This window comes from Triticum aestivum, chromosome 3B (assembly GCF_018294505.1).
Source record: "Triticum aestivum cultivar Chinese Spring chromosome 3B, IWGSC CS RefSeq v2.1, whole genome shotgun sequence".
NCBI classification, from domain to species: domain Eukaryota; kingdom Viridiplantae; phylum Streptophyta; class Magnoliopsida; order Poales; family Poaceae; genus Triticum; species Triticum aestivum.
The window spans coordinates 279322380-279339735 of NC_057801.1; positions in this window are offsets into that span (position 1 = coordinate 279322380).

Below are 17356 nucleotides of genomic sequence, written 5' to 3' on the forward strand. Positions count from 1 at the left end.
GGTTCAAACAAGCATGGCTAAAACGCAAATGCAAAACAGATTCCAGACTTAGTGAAATTAACACTAGTCTGAAATTTCAGATCACGATGCTCTCTTCGGAGCAGCAAAACAACATGATAGAAAACCTGAACATGACAAGTAAGAACATGGCATGGAGCTACTCAACAAGATTAACAAAACACCCAAAGTGACCTGGGGCCAAAAGGGTTCACAAAATACTCTACCGAGCTCACGAACATCGCTCGAACACAATCAGTTTTCAGACTTAGTGAAAACTGAGACATGCTGAAATTTAACCCACGAAGGCATGTAAACGAGCTCGATGCACTCACTACGGTGCAAGTCATGGCAAGGAAAGCATATAACCAGCAAGAATGCACAAAGTGCTAGCTACACATGGCAAGAACGAAGGCATAGCATGCATGGAACACTAACGGTAGCATCGGCAAAATCGCAAACAAGTTGACGATCTGCCCAGATTAACAACGAAGCAAACGTTGAGCTCGATTGAGTCAACCTAGAGCACTCCACATATGCAAACAAAGACATGGATGGATATAGCATAACTTAAATATCAAAACTCCCTTACTGATCATCCTCAAAAGAGGCACGGATCGCTAGGAAACAAGCTGGACATATAGCATCATGAACTAAAATATCCCAGACTTAGGGAAAATCACTAAGTCCCTGAAATCTGCAATCTCAGGTACCTCTCTTCGCAAGCTTGCACAAGACAACACACACATCCTAAAAATACATGGGTGGCACCTCTGGAAAGAAGACAAAATTCTTAACAATTCATCCCAAAGGGGCACAGGCATATCATGCACGAATTAAACATAGCAAAAATGACAAAAGTGCATGATGAACTAACGGATCTGCAATCTAACTCACGAAGCCTCCTTCTAACAGCATTTCGGGTATCAAGATGAACTCAAATGCAAATGATGCAATGGAATGAAATGATGCACATGTCGAGGCGAAGATTTTGATATATCATATGCCCAAAACGGAGCTACGGTTGCGGAGATACAAGCAGTCAAAGAATACATGAAAATCTGGGAGATTAGGGTTTCGGGGAGAGGTCAACCTAGCCTAGATCCAGATCAGATCGGCACGCGGATCGAGGAACGCCGGGGAACACTGTAGCTAGCCGGAACTTGGCCGCCGGAGACGCGGGAGGAGGCCGGCCGGGGCGGATCCGGTGGTCGCCGGGGCGGATCCGGTGGTCGCCGGGGTGGTGGCGCCCGGCGCGGTGGCGCGGAGGCCCGCGGGCGGAGGCGGCGGTGGTCCGACGGCGCTACGGGCGCCGGCCGGCAAGGGCGCGCACGGCGGTGCGGCGGCGGCGATGGCGTCCCGCGGCGGCGCCGGTCGCCGGAGGCGCGGAAGGCGGCGGCGCTCGGGGAAAGGAGGAGGCGCGGGGGCGCGGGCTCGCGGGGGCCGTCCCCGGGCCTGGCGGGCCGCGGCGGCGGTGGAGGCGCGGCTGCCACGTGGTGAGCCCTCAGTGGTTGCGGGCGGCGGCGGCGGTTGTCCGGGCCGGGACGGACATGTCCGGCTCGGTGCGGGGATTTTTAGGGTTTTGGACGGGGAAGAAGAGATCCGAATGGAGGGGGTATTTATAGGCATAAGTGGAGCTAGGAGAGTCCAAATGAGGTGCGGTTTTCGCCCACACGATCGTGATCGAACGCTCTAGGACGTGGAGCGGAGTTTGGTGGGTTTTGGGCCAAATTTGGGGGGTGTTGGGCTGCAACACACACGAGGCCTTTTCGGTCCCTCGGTTAACCGTTGGAGTATCAAACGAAGTCCAAATGATACGAAACTTGACAGGTTGTCTACCGGTAGTAAACCAAGGCCGCTTGGCAAGTCTCGGTCCAATCCGGAAATGTTTAAACCCCACACACGAAAGAAGACTAGAAATGACCACCGGAGGAGAACGAAGCGCCGGAATGCAAAACGGACAACGGGGAAAATGCTCGAATGCATGAGATGAACATGTATGCAAAAGCAATGCACGAGATGACATGATAAGAGATGCACGGAAAAAAAACAACACACGGAGACAAAGACCCAAACCCGAGAAACAAATATAACTTAGCGCCGGAGACGGCAAGAGTTGGAGTACAAATGGGGAAAGTTACATCTGGGGCGTTACAACCCACTCCAGCAAGATTCAGCACAGGAGGACGGAGACGCCAGCCCTCATGAGAGAGCGGCAGAAGAAGAGGTAGAGGATTATATGCCTCCCTCCGAAGACAAGGCAAGCCTCGACGATGACGAATTCGTCGTGCCTGAGGATCCCATCGAACAAGAGCGTTTTAAACGTAGGCTTATGGCCACGGCAAACAGCCTCAAGAAAAAGCAGCAACAGCTTAGAGCTGATCAAGATCTGCTAGCCGACAGATGGACTGAAGTCCTCGCGGCCGAAGAGCATGAGCTCGAACGCCCCTCCAAAAGTTACCCTAATGCAAGCTGCTCCCCCAATTAGAGGAGGAGGCGTATGAACCCGCATCACCAGCAGACAATACGGCTGACCGACCACCCCGTGGTCGCGACAGAGAGGCCCCTAGGCCCTTCACTAGAACAGTACCCCGGCATCGCTCGAAGAGCACAAAGCCACAGGGGAACGCTCCGGACTTGCGAGATATATTGGAGGATAAGGCAAGACAATCAAGATCGATCTATGGATCGCGTGGGCGCCCCGTGATACGCGACGACAACCGTCGCGCCGGACATAGTAAGTCCGGCCGGGCCGAACAAAATAGACAAAGCTCTTTCGAGCTCCATCGTGATATCGCCCAGTACAGAGGCGCCGCACACCCACTATGCTTCACAGATGAAGTAATGGATCATCAAATCCCCGAAGGGTTTAAACCCGTGAACATTGAATCCTACGATGGCACAACAGACCCCGCGGTTTGGATCGAAGACTATCTCCTTCATATCCACATGGCCCGCGGTGATGATCTTCACGCCATCAAATATCTGCCACTCAAACTTAAAGGACCAGCCCGGCATTGGCATAACAGCTTGCCAGCAGAGTCAATCGGGAGTTGGGAAGACCTGGAAGCCGCATTCCTCGACAACTTCCAAGGCACGTATGTGTGACCACCAGACGCTGATGACCTAAGCCACATAATTCAGCAGCCAGACGAATCGGCCAGACAATTCTGGACAGGTTCTTAACCAAGAAAAACAAAATCTTCGACTGTCCGGATGCGGAGGCCCTCGCAGCCTTCAAACATAACATCCGCGACGAGTGGCTTACCCGGCACCTGGACAGGAAAAGCCAAAATCCATGGCAGCCCTCACATCACTCATGACCCGCTTCTGCGCGGGTGAGGACAGCTGGCTAGCACGCAGCAATAACCTCAGCAAAAACTCTGGCAGTCCGGATTTCAAGGATCGTAATGGCAGGTCGCATCGCAACAAAAACAAACGCCGCATTAACAGCGATAACAGTGAAGATACGGCAGTCAATGCCGGATTCAGAGGCTCTAAACCCGGTCAGCGGAAAAAGCCATTCAAAAGAACTACTCCGGGTCCGTCCAATTTGCACCGAATACTCGACCGCTCGTGCCAGATACACGGCACCCCCGAAAAGCCAGCCAACCACACCAACAGGGACTGTTGGGTATTCAAGCAGGCAGGCAAGTTAACTGCCAAAAACAATGACAAGGGGCTGCATAGCGATGACGAGGAAGAGACCCGACCGCCGAACAATAGAGGACAGAAGGGTTTCCCCCCACAGGTGCGGCCGGTGAACATGATATACGCAACGCACATACCCAAAAGGGAGCGGAAGCGTGCACTCAGGGATGTATACGCGATGGAGCCAGTTGCCCCGAAGTTCAATCCATGGTCCTCCTGCCCGATCACTTTTGACCGAAGGGACCACCCTACCAGCATCCGCCATGGAGGATTCACCGCATTGGTTCTAGACCCAATCTCGATGGATTTCACCTCACCAGAGTCCTGATGGACGGCGGCAGCAGCCTGAACCTGCTTTATCAGGACATAGTGCGTAAAATGGGTATAGACCCCTCAAGGATTAAACCTACCAAGGCGACCTTTAAAGGCGTCATACCAGGTGTAGAAGCCAATTGTACAGGCTCAGTTACACTGGAAGTGGTCTTCGGCTCCCCGGATAACTTCCGAAGCGAGGAGTTAATCTTCGACATAGTTCCATTCCGCAGCAGCTATCATGCTCTGCTCGGACGTACCGCGTTCACAAAGTTCAACGCAGTGCCGCACTACGCATACCTCAAGCTCAAGATGTCAGGCCCTCGAGGAGTCATCACGGTCAACGGAAACACTGAACGCTCTCTCCGAACGGAGGAACATACAGCGGCTCTCGCGGCAGAAGTACAGTGCAGCCTCTTAAGGCAATTCTCGAGTCCGGCCGTTAAGCGACCGGACACGGCTAAACGCACCCGGAGTAACATACAACAAGACCACCTGGCACGTTCCGAGCATGCATAGCAATGCGGCCCCAACCCCAGCCCCTGCAAAACGTCAAGACAGGTCCTTCGCGTACACCATTACGCTCTGAAGATACCATGGGCATGGGGAGAGGGGCACGACCATGATAGGCCCAGAATACGGCTTAACCACACCAGGGGCTCTCAAGTGTGTTGTTCTTTTTTTCTTTTCTTTTTATTTTTACCCATAGGACTCCGTTCGTCAGAGGCCCTGTCCGGCAGTAGACCCGCCGAACTCATGATGCAACAGCCAGGGAAGGAGAAAGGCTACAACGAATATCTAGGTGGTCTCCACTACGAGCATTAAATCTGTTTTATGCACCATTCCGCAGCCTACCCCTGGAGGGGGACATGTTTAACAGTCCCATCCCTTGCTTATCGCACCATTTGTATCGTTCTGCACTTACAGCAGTTTTTCTTGAATAAGTAATGCAGCACCTTTTTGCTTCCAATTGCATTTCTCTCTTATACATATGTTCATTTGTGACATGTCGCATCCGTACGTTTTGGTACGGCTAAATACACCAGGGGCTTATGTTTCCCGCATCATGGTGTGATAAGTCCGAACACTTTCACAAGTGCGGCACCCCGAACTTATAGCATTATATGCATCGGCTCCGAATCATGTCTTGGGTCAATAGTTGGGTTTGCCCGGCTCCCATGTTTTGGTACCTTACGTTCTGTTGTATCGACTAAGGTAGCACTGGGAGAACCACTATGATTGCGCCCCGGTTGAGCTGGGTGTGTGCCTCGGTGGAGAAAGCTAAAACTGACCGTGATGATGAGGCGAGAGCTGGTCACTGTTCGAGAGGTTTTTTGCGACTCCTTAAAGACTTATGCCGCTTAGAGCGAGGAGCCGACTTTGTCCGGCCCAGGCATGGATAGCGCCCCAAATTCAGCCTTCCGAAGACTAGGGGCTTCGCCAAAATTTAAAATTATAGAATTCTATGGCTAAGTGAGAGTGTTCAAGCATTATAAGTCCGGTTGCCTTGTTCGTTGTGTTGAGCGCCTCCCTAGATGGACCCAAATATGGGAACAAGAGTGCTCAAATTTATCCTGAACACCCCAGCACACATGGCATGGGGGCTGAAGCCGACGACTTGCCATCTCTCAGATTTGATAAACAGCCGCACAGAAGGTCATATTTTAAATTAAAATGCGTTGCTTAGCACAAATGAACTAAGTTTTCAGCGCATAGGATAACAAAATGCGAGTCTACTCAAATATTACATCTTTGGAGCACTCACCCGCAATAGTGCGGGCGCCCTTCAGCACACTCTTATAATACATCTCGGGCGTGCGATGCTCCTTGCCCTGCGGTGGCGGGTCCTTCACGAGCTTCTGGGCATCCATCTTGCCCCAGTGCACCTTTGCGCGGGCAAGGGCCCGACGGGCACCTTCAATACAGGCGGAGTGCTTGATGACTTCAACCCACGGGCACGCATCCACCAGCCGCCGCACCAGGCCAAAGTAGCTCCCAGGCATGGCCTCCTTAGGCCACAGCCGAACTATGAGGCCCTTCATGGCCTGTTCGGCCGCCTTGTGGAGCTCGACCAGCTGCTTCAGCTGGTCGCTAAGGGGCACCGGATGTCCGGCCTCAGCATACTGAGACCAGAAGACCTTCTCCATCGAGCTCCCCTCCTCGGCCCGGTAGAACGCGGCAGCATCGGACACGCTGCGAGGAAGATCTGCGAATGTTCCTGGAGAGCTCCGAATTTGGGTAAGCAACAGGTAATTAACACTCACATGCTTACTTTGCATGAAAAATGCCTTACCCGCTGCTATTTTCTTCAACGCCTCGATTTCCTGGAGGGCCTTGTAGGCTTCGGCCTTAGCGGCTTTGGCACTCTCAAGAGCCATTGCAAGCTCAGACTCTCGAGTCTTCGAGTCATGCTCCAGGCTCTCATGTTTTTTCACGAGATCTTGGAGCTCTTGCTGTACCTCTGCCACCCGCGCCTCCTGCTTCTCTCGCTCGGTGCGCTCCGCGGCTGCATTGCATTCGGCCGCGGCCACCGCCTCTTTCAGGGTCGCCACCTCGTTAGTGGCCCCTGCAATACCCACGTTATCCTTGTCATTCTTTTTGCAACCAAAATCCTTTTCTGTAAGGTACAATTTTAATAAGGTGTTATTCACCTTCCTTGTCCTCAAGATGCTTCTTGGCATGGCCGAGCTCGCTCTCGGACCGCTCGAGGTTTTCCTTCAAAGTATTGACCTCCGCAGTCAGTGCGGCAGAGGTCAGCAGCGCAGCCTGCAATCCCATATTGACATATTTTTTATGACTCCTGCATATATCTTCTTAGATCCTCAGTCCGGCTTTTCTTTCCGAACACCGAACCGAGCATCAGGGGCTACTGTCTATGCGGTACTATTTTACATATATCAAAATTCTTACCTCAAAGCCTGTTAGAAGGCTGCTGCAGGCTTCGGTCAGCCCGCTCTTGGCGAGCTGCACCTTCTGAATCACCGCACTCATAATAGTGCGGTGTTCCTCTTCGATGGAGGCGCCATTGAGCGCCTCCAGCAAGCTATCCGGCGCCTTCAGTTGGACAGAGGCTGCCGGTGTCACGGTCTTGCCCTTCTTACGAAGGGGCCGCCCGCCGGACTCCGGAGCCACTATGGGATCCGGAGCCGAGTCCGGTGCAAAGTCCGGGAGGTTGTCCTGCGACACCTCTGGGGCCTCCTCCTCCTGGCGGGTCCCTTCCCGGGATCCCACCTCGGCATCGTCCATGTCACGGGGGGTGGAGGCGGTCGGAAGAGAATCCATATCCGACGCACCTAAGGACCCGCTCGACGAAACGGGAAGATCGTCATTGGGCGGACTGCAGGGTTGTATGCGGCATTAGAAAGACATTGTGTGGCAAAAAAGAAAAACCATGAAGTTATTCGGGAGTCCGGATACTCACGATCTCGCCAGGGGCTTGGCCCTTGGAGGCCAGTCCTTGTCGTCGTCACTGGCATTGGCAGAGCAGTCCGGGGAAGAGTTTTTCCCTTCTTGGACTCTTCGGCCTCCCTCGTTGGGGAGGCCTTCCTTTTCTTCTCTCCCCCCACTGGGGGAGAGGCTTTCTTCTTCTCCTCCTCACCTTGGTGAGAGGAGTCGGCCTCGGAGTCGTCATCCGATAGCACCTGAAAACGGGAACTCTTCCAAGTCCCCGTGGCCTCCTTCTTGGCCTTCTTCTCCGGCACCACGTGGGGTGCCGGAGCCAGCAGCCCCGTTAGGCGGGCGTCCGCTGGGTCCTCTGGCAATGGGGCCGGACAGATAGTCCGCTCGGCCTTTGCCAGCCAGCCCTGTCAAAGGAAAGGGAGTTTAGATCCCGTATAGAGTCAAACTATGGAAAACAAGCGTCCCGTAAAGGACAAAATCGCTTACCTCGTCAGCCGGATGCTGCGAGCTGAATCCGCGATCTTCGGTAGCGGATGCGGGAGCCTCGGCGCCCTTGAACAGCACCTTCCAGACATCTTCATACGTAGTGTCGAAGAGCCCGCTCAAAGTATGGTGCTGCGCCGGATTGAACTCCCACATGTTGAAGCCCCGTCGTTGGCACGGGAGGATCCGGCGGATGAGCATGACCTGGACCATGTTGACAAGCTTGAGCTTCTTGTCCACCAGCTTTTGGACGCAGGCTTGGAGTCCGGTCAGCTCCTCCGAATCACCCCAAGTCCGGCCGCTCTCTTTCCAGGAGGTGAGCCGTGTGGGGATGCCAGGTCTGAATTCGGGGGCCGCTGCCCATTCGGGGTCACGCGGCTCGGTGATGTAGAACCACCCCGATTGCCACCCCTTGATGGTTTCCACGAAAGTGCCCTCAAGCCAAGTAACGTTGGACATCCTGCCCACCATGGTGCCTCCGCACTCCGCTTGGCTGCCCTTCACAACCTTCGGCTTGACACTGAAGGTCTTGAGCCACAAGCCGAAGTGGGGTTGGATGCAGAGGAAGGCCTCACACACGACGATAAACGCCGAGATGTTGAGGATGAATTCGGGGCCAGATCGTGGAAATCCAGGCCGTAGTAGAACATGAGCCCCCGGACAAAGGGATGGAGTGGGAAGCCCAGTCCGTGGAGGAAATGGGTAAGAAATACTACCCTCTCATGGGGCCTGGGGGTGGGGATGAGCTCTCCCTCGTCGGGGAGCCGATGCGCGATGTTGCTGGACAAATATCTGGCGCTGCGCAGCTTCTGGATGTGCCCCTCCGTAACGGAGGAGGCCATCCACTTGCCTCCCGCTCCGAACATAGTAGGAGGAGGTTGAGGTGACATGTGCGGACTTGCGCGCTGGAGCTCGAGTTCGCAGAGATGGATAAGCCAAGGAGGAAGAAGGCACAGGTAAAAGGGTTGGATCTTTATCCCCTTATATGGGCGGACGAAAACATGCGTCCCCACCGGCCTGATAAAACTCGCTTATCCCCCAAGCGCCGCAATCAATGGCGCGGTTGGGTTACCCACGTCCGTATTGATGGGAATCACGGAATAAGGGGAGCACGATCTCTGCTTCGACAAGACGTGCCAAGGAAACCGCTTCGCTAAACGCACTGAGGTGGTACAATAAAAACAATTCGAGTAAAGGCTTGGTAGTGGCGTGACGACACGCCACGAAATACGTCAGCAGATTGAACTTGTGTAAATATTATTCTCTCTATGGTGGTATGTGGAAATTATTTTGCAGAGTCGGACACTATCCTGGTGTTCAAAATCTTCTATAAACTATTCGGAGGAGGAACCCGCCTTGCAATGCCGAAGACAATATGCGCGCCGGACTCGTCGTCATTGAAGCCTGGTTCAGAGGCTACTGAGGGAGTCCTGGACTAGGGGGTGTCTGGATAGCCGAACTATCATCATCGGCCGGACTCCAAGACTACGAAGATACAAGATTGAAGACTTCGTCCCGTGTCCGGATGGGACTTTCCTTGGCGTGGAAGGCAAGCTTGGCGATACGGATATGTAGATCTCCTACCATTGTAACAGACTCTGTGTAACCCTAGCCCACTCCGGTGTCTATATAAACCGGATGGCTTTAGTCCGTAGGACGAACAACAATCATACCATAGGCTAGCTTCTAGGGTTTAGCCTCCTTGATCTCGTGGTAGATCTACTCTTGTAACACACATCATCAATATTAATCAAGCAGGACGTACGGTTTTACCTCCATCAAGAGGGCCCGAACCTGGGTAAAACATCGTGTCCCTTGTCTCCTGTTACCATCCGCCTAGACGCACAGTTCGGGACCCCCTACCCGAGATCCGCCGGTTTTGACACCGACAACCACCTTTAGTCAGGATAGCTTGTACTAGCTGTCCCCTTTCAAAATGGCCGTTGTTGGATCCCTTCCCGCCCAATATTTGGGAAGAGGACCAGGGCCTCTATAAATAGGGCTAGCCACCACAGTAGAAAAGAGGACGAAGGGATCAAATCCTTCCCAAGCAAAACAACACACCAGCTCAAGAACACCTCTCCTCACGAGGTTGTTCTTCTCCTGGACTATTCATCACCAGCCCAAGAGGCAATCCACCACCACACATAGGAGTAGGGTATTACACCACAACGGTGGCCCGATCCTGTATAAATCTTGTGTCTCTTGTGTTGTGAGTTTATCGATCTAGCTTAGGGATCGCGGCGAGGCTGAGAGCGAGATTCGGTAGGGGGAAATCTTCGTGCACACTCCAGTGTTCGAACCTTAAGGGTTTTGCCGGAACCCGATATCCGACACTAATCATGGACACTATCCATCCAAACACTTGGAGGAGAAAACCAACCTAGCTAACCTTGCTAGTTCATTTTTTTAGATAAAAGGCATGCTCCCGACTTTATAAATAAAGCCACCAGGCAAAGTCACATCACAGGTCCTAAGACACCACATAAGCCGAGCAGAACAGAGTTTAGAAAGTACGATTACATGGCAGCCAGCCAAACTTGGCACGCAGGCCAGCAGAGAGACCAAAAGAGCCGATCAATTAAGCCATCCTCCTAGAGCACCGCAGCAGGGAAGACACCGTAGATCTCATCTTAGATAACATGTCATCGAACGCCTCTAGGTCCCCTTCCTTAGTCGATGATCTCCACTACTGCAAAAAGACATTGGCTTTAAATAAGCAACTCACTGGGTTAGCCAGGAAAATGTGTTCGGTAGTGAACTTGTTTCTAGTAGTCCACAGCGACCAACTGATCGCTACCCAGCCAACCTAGAAAACCCGCTTAGACCGGCCTGATAAAGTATTAACACAACGCTGCAGATCCTCAAAAGAGGAAGGATGCCAATTAACATGAAGCCAAAGTCTAATGCAACTCCAGGTAAATTTAGCCAAAGAGCATTGAAAAAATATATGCTCGGAGTTTTCAAGAGCCCCACACAGCGCACATCTATCAGAGCCCGGCCCGTTCCTCTTCTTAATTTGATCGGCCACAGGGAGTTTTCGCCGGAAAGCTTGCCATAGAAAAATTTTTATCTTAGGAGGGATACGAGCTGGCCAAATGTCCTTGAATTTGGCTGTGCGAGCACCCGGGATAAGTTTGGAGTAAGCAGATTTCACTGAGAAATGCCCCGAGGTAGAGTGAGGCCAGACCATCGAGTCATCTTCCTCCGAGATCAAGGGGAAGCAGGCAGTAAGACGATGACAATCATCCAACTCCATGGGAGAAAGTGAACGCCAGAAATCAAGGACCCAGTCGTGAGCCGAGAGCTCAGAGATAGAGATCTCGGGATCAGCGCAATACGAGGACACGATTGGGTAGGCCACCGTAAGCGTGGTATCCCCTACCCACCAATCTAATAAAAACGAGTGGATTTGCCATTCCGAACTACAAACTTAACCAGGGATTGGAAGATCGGTCGGACTTTAACGAGCTGGTGCCAGAACTGAGAACCACCAGAAGAGGAGGCGGACATAGGGCTTAAGGAGGAGAAGTATTTAGCTTTGAGAAGAGATAACCAGGAGGGACGCTCCTCGAGGAACATAATCTTCCACCACCATTTAATCATGAGGCACTTGTTCATGACCATAGTATTAATGATGCCAAGGCCCCCCATGCTCTTAGGTCTGCAAATCAGGTCCCACTTAACCATCCTATATTTGCGCTTATTATCAGAGGAATTCCAATAGAAAGCACCCCTATACTTGTCGAAGCCAGCATGAGTCCCTCCGGACAAGAGGTAGAAGCCCATTAGAAACATCGAAAGGGAGGAGAGGAACGCATTCGTGAGGGAAACCTTACCCACCTGGGAATTATATCGGCCTCTCCACGGCAAAACTCTATTCCCTACTTTAGTAACTGTCGGGGCAAAGTCTTTCGCCAAGAGCTTGAGAGGGAAGATTGGTAGGCCCAAATATTTGAGAGGATAGGACCCAAGAGAGCAATTAAGAAGATGAGCCACTCTCTGAGCTTCCGAATCAGGCACCCCAGTCACAATAACTTCACTCTTCGAAAAGTTGATTCTAAGACCCGAAAGCGCTTCGAAGCAAAGGAGGAGAAATTTCAGGTTCGTGAGGCTGGCCTCATTAAGTTCAACCATAATAATGGTGTCGTCCGCGTATTGCAGTGAGTGATGCCATTGGGGATAAGATGAGAACTAACAGGCGTAATGTGTCCTGCCAAAGCTGCTTGAGACAGGATATGAGAGAGGGCATCTGCAATGAAATTAAAGAGCAACGGTGACGCCGGGTCCCCTTGTCTAAGGCCCCTCCCATTGGCAAAGAAATTACTAGTCTGGCCATTGACCGCCACAGCCGTATGCCCACCCGAGACAAGCTGCATAAGACGATGAACCACCGCACCCTCGAAACCCTTAGCGAGGAGAACTTGGCGAAGGAAAAACCAACTAACCGAATCATAAGCCTTTTCGAAATCGAGCTTAAGAACCACTGCCTTAGTGACCTTGGTCCGCAGATCATGGACTATCTCATGCAAGCAAAGTACCCCATCCAAAATAAATCTCCCTTTTATGAACGCAGATTGAAAAGGACTAATGACATGATGGGAGATCGGGGAAACCCTAGTAGCCAAAGCCTTAGCCGGAATCTTCGCAAAGTTATTAATTAAAGCAATGGGCCTAAACTGGGAAATCAAGTCAGCACCTTTGATCTTAGGAATGAGAGTGAGAACCGCATAATTCAGTCTAGAGATGTCAACCGTACCCAACCAGAAGCCTTGTGTAATAGCTTGAATGAGGCCTTTTAACTGAGGCCAGAATTGCCGAAAGAAGGGAATAGAGAATCCATCAGGCCCTGAAGCCGCATTAGAATTGGTCGATCGTATCACTTCAAAGATTTCCTCTTCAGAGGGGGGAATCATCAAACTCTCATGTTCAGAGCTCGACACCTGTTCGAGGGGGGGCCAGAAGGACGGAGCCAGCCTAAATCCCGAGTCAGGTTTAGCAGATGGAGGTTATAGAAGAAGTGGACCATGTGATGCATAATCACGGACTGATCAGAAACCCTGACGCCCTCGATAAGGAGACTATCAATCAGGCATGTCCTACTTCTACCATTCGCAATGGCAAAGAAATAAGACGTGGGTGAGTCACCCTTTAAGGTCCAGTTAATAGTGCCTCTTTTCTTCCAGTAAACTTCCTCCTGACGATGAATACCCAAAAGAGCCTCCTCAAGGCCGTAGCGGATCTGCATTCGGCCGCGGAGAGCCCATGGTTATCCGCACGAGTATCAAGCACCTCAATTTGGGCAGCCAACCTAGCTTTGTCCCGCCTAGACTCAGCATAATGGTTTTTAGACCAACCTCTAAGGAATCTACGGAGAAAATAAGAGCATTGATGCCAGTCGTCCATCGGGCCAAAGGATCGGCGGTTAGAAGACAGGAAGATCGAAATCTTTTGCGCAATTAGGTCTGCGAAACCCTCCACTTGGAGCCACAAAGCATCGAACTGAAACCTCAGAAAGCCAACCGATCGCGTACCATCATCAAGAATCAGGGGGGAGTGATCAGATCCTACTATAGCTAGGGCTCTGAGGCTGACACGAGGGAACAACGAATCCCAACTAGGACACACGAAAACCCGATCAAGAACAGAACGGATGGGAGAGGTTTGGTGATTCGTCCAGGTGAAACGGGCCCCAGCCCTAGGGATTTCGCGGATAGCCGTGTCCGTAATGAAAGCATTGAAAGCATCGGCCAGGGGCCACGAAAAATTAGTTGAACTTTTGTCCGACGGATATCGCATCAAGTTGAAATCGCCTCCAATCAAAAGTGGTAGCTGACATGACTCAATTTTATTACTAAGTTCATCCAGAAAGATATAAGACATAGAATGGTCAGCCGGACCATAGACCACCATGATTTCAATTAAGGAATTAAGGGATCGAATAGAAACCACCGTGCTAGCCCCAAAAATGCCATGATCAAAAGCGACAAAATCAAAAACATCTTTTTTGGTGCCAAGAAGAATACCACCCGAGTGACCAGACAATTCCAATTAAATCTATCTATCCCAGCAACGACCGAGAGTTCACTAGGGGAGAAGGAGGGTTTGAGAGTCTCGACAAGGCCAATAAAATCAACATTTTCAGAACGAACCAAATCTTTAAGCTGGTCCCTGCGCCCCCTAGCGCCGAAACCTCTAATGTTCCAAAAAAAAGAGCCTTCATCGGAAAGAGAGGTTTTTGATTCTAAGACTCGACCTGCTCGAGGCCTTGCAGGATTTAGCACGTTTCCCAACCCCGCATTTAGTTACAGCCGGGGAAGCTTGACTCCTACCATCTCCCCCCTCAACCCCACCGGCCACAACTAGTGGGGCACACGATCCCCCCCCCCAGCCTCCTTGGATTTTGCAATGTCGGCCTGAGCTAATTCATTAGCCCTAATAACACCAAGTAAAGAAGCACGAGAACCCAAACTAGCATCTAAGAAAATGCCCACATCATCTAATATATTAAGCAAATGATCATCAGATTGAGACGGAAGCACTAGACGAACAGGAGAATGAACAACAAGGAGGGAGGAGGGGGGATCTAGGCGTGAACCTGAAGGAGGCAGGTCCCTAGCCGCAGCGCGCCGCGCAGCCCGATCAGCCACCTTCTCACCGCTGTTGGAGACGCGACCACTTTTACGGGCCGTGGACGCAGGCGAGCGCACTGGCTCAGGGCGAACACAGCAGGGAGACGCCGCAGCAGAAGACAGGCCCGAGGCCGTACCCAAGTCAGCGTCGAGCCTGTGACAGATCCCAGCCACAGACTGCTTTGAGTCCCCAGATGCCCTGCTCTTAGCGGAGAATTTCTTGACGGATGACTTCTTTTTCTTGGAGGGAAAGGGTCCAGCCGGGGGCAAGTCTTCAATGCCAGAGAGGGAGGGAGATGCAGGACGGGCAAGGAGATTAGAGCACACCGTCGAGAAAGGTGTACCCTTAGCCCCACCAGAAGCAGCATCCCCTCCAATGAAGTCCGCCTGTGAGCCATTTGCCCCCCGAACAATCGGAGCATTTTCCTTCAGCATATCCTAGTCTTCAGGAGAGAGCCCGTCCCACTCCGACTGGGTGAAGCGGTGATCATTGCCATGCATAGAATCGTCCGGGCAGCCATCCCCATCTTTGCTCTTGTCATCATTGCCAGAGGCCGGGGGCGGGGGAGGAGGTGGGGGCGACGCCAGGCTCGAAGCCCCCTCCACCCGAACCCTGAGCCGGAAGCCACCAGCCGAAGGGAAGACATCAATGGAGCCACGAATACATAGAGGGTCCAAACACCAAATCCGCATGTGAACCGGTCCGAGAATAGCCAGAGAATCCTGATCAACCACAATCGGCTTGCCAATGAGCACCTCGAACGCCATCAGAAACGTCGTGGTACACATTGTAGGAGGTACATCTTCAACTCGAACCCATACATCAGACAGGGAGGAGATAGCCTTGGAGCCATTAGAAGCAGCCTTAACCGAAACAACCAGTTGATTCAGAGGAAGCGTGAAGCTAGTACAGGAGGAGATCATGCGGAGACTCTCTTTGGAAGGGAAGGTCGCAGCAAACTCGAAATCGGAGAGCTAGCGGATTTTCCAGTCCCACCCTCCCTCGTCCCACAGACGGAGCTCATCAAGAAGAACCTGGGAAGTAATGCGCTTGGACTGGACAGAGATGATGCCGAAGTTGGAAAGAGCAGGGATAGGCGCAGCAGCAGGGACCTCCCTGTCTAAGGCGAAAAAAGAGCACCCAGGAAGGCCAAGACCATAATGAACAAATGCAGGAGGTTTGGAGCGATTCTGACAGTCCACCGTGAGATGGCCATCTTCCCTACAGATGAGGCAGAAGGGTGGGTTTTGACACTGCGACTGAAAGTGACCAGGACGATGGCATGCGAAGTAGGTGAGAGTAGGGTTGGCGACCTGAGATTGAGGAGGAATGCGACTAGGGCCTCGAGGGGGAGGGAGAATACCAGCACCAGCCGCACCAGGCCTAGCCCCGACGCCCCGCCCGACAGCAGAGCCAACGGGGCGGGGAACCAGGGCCCCCGACGCACCACGCGGGGCGAAACGAGACGGGCCCCCAACATCCATCGCCGGAGCCCGCACCGACCCACCACCCAGGGGAGCAGCACAGAGTGGAGGGGGCGACGGGACTGGCCCCGACGAGCCAGCCTGGCTCCCCGCAGCCGCCAACTCCCACGGATCGACAGCAGCCGGCGGAGCCCCATGCAAGGACCGCGAAGGTCCGACGGCCCAGATCCGGAGGCGCGCAGGGACGAACCGACCGCCGCCGCCGCCGACCCCGCCTCCAGGGTGAGCGACGCCTGGAGCTTAGCACGCAGCGCAGCTTCATACTCAAGATCGGCCGCCGCCTCGCCAGATCCATCGCGCCCCCGCTTCTGGCCGGAGACCGCCTCCCTGGAGGACCTGCGTAAGCGGTCCATCATCACCACCGCCACAAACGAACGAGAGAGGGGAGGAGGAGCAGCAGATCTGACGAAGGAGCGAATGGGGAGACGGCGCCGACGCAGATCTGAGGAGGAGGCAGGAAACCCTAGAAATGGGGGAACCGCTCCCTTCCGGACCCATAAATACCCGGACCGAGCCAGGCCCGGTTTGACAGAAGGCACCAAGGTGGGCTGGACCTGGGCCAGCCGCAGCCCAGGACGCAAAGAGGGGAGGGGGGAAAAGCAGAAACACACTCCAGAGGAGGGGCCGAGCCAGGCCCACCAGGCCCAACACACGACACAAGGGCCCACGGACCAGGACCAGCCGCAGGCAGCACCGCCAGCCCCAGCGCCAGATCTAGGGCAGCCGGAGCCACACCCCTAGGGGACGGCCAGGCGAGGAGGGCCACCGGAGAGGGGGGCGGCGACCCCCCCCCTCCCTACCAGAGCACAGCGACGCCCGAGCCGGAGACGAAGCCGCAGCACGACGGCGCCCACGGGAGACGCGACGCCAGCCATCCGCCTCCACCATGGGCCCGACGAGCCGACCCCGCCCGCCAGGAGCGAATTTGCGCTGCCGACCCGCCGCCGGAGCCGAGGGAAGGCCGCCCTCAGGGATCGGCCGAGGGGGGGAAGGGAACGCCTCCGAGTCCGACCCAGATCCATTCGAATCGAGCGCCCAAAACCTGTTGGCACGGGAAGGAGCGAGGAGGACGTAGCGAGGCGAGGCCACAGGGGAAGAGGGGGAAGCGGGACGCGCCGCCGGGGAGGAACCAGGAGGAGACCACGGGAAAGAGAAGGGGGAAGAAGCCGCACGAGGCGAGGCCGCCGTCGGGGGGGGAGGGGGCGGGTGGCGTCGCCACAAGGGAGAGAGGGGAAGGAGACATCTCCATAGTGTTGAGTATGACGCGAGCTCCCCACCTTGCTAGTTCATGAATTACTCGATTACGCTTTTCATTTAAGCTAGGCATAAACTTGAAGAAGATATTGTATAAACTTGAAGGAGATATTGTGTTGATTTTTCTTTTGACTTCGTGACAA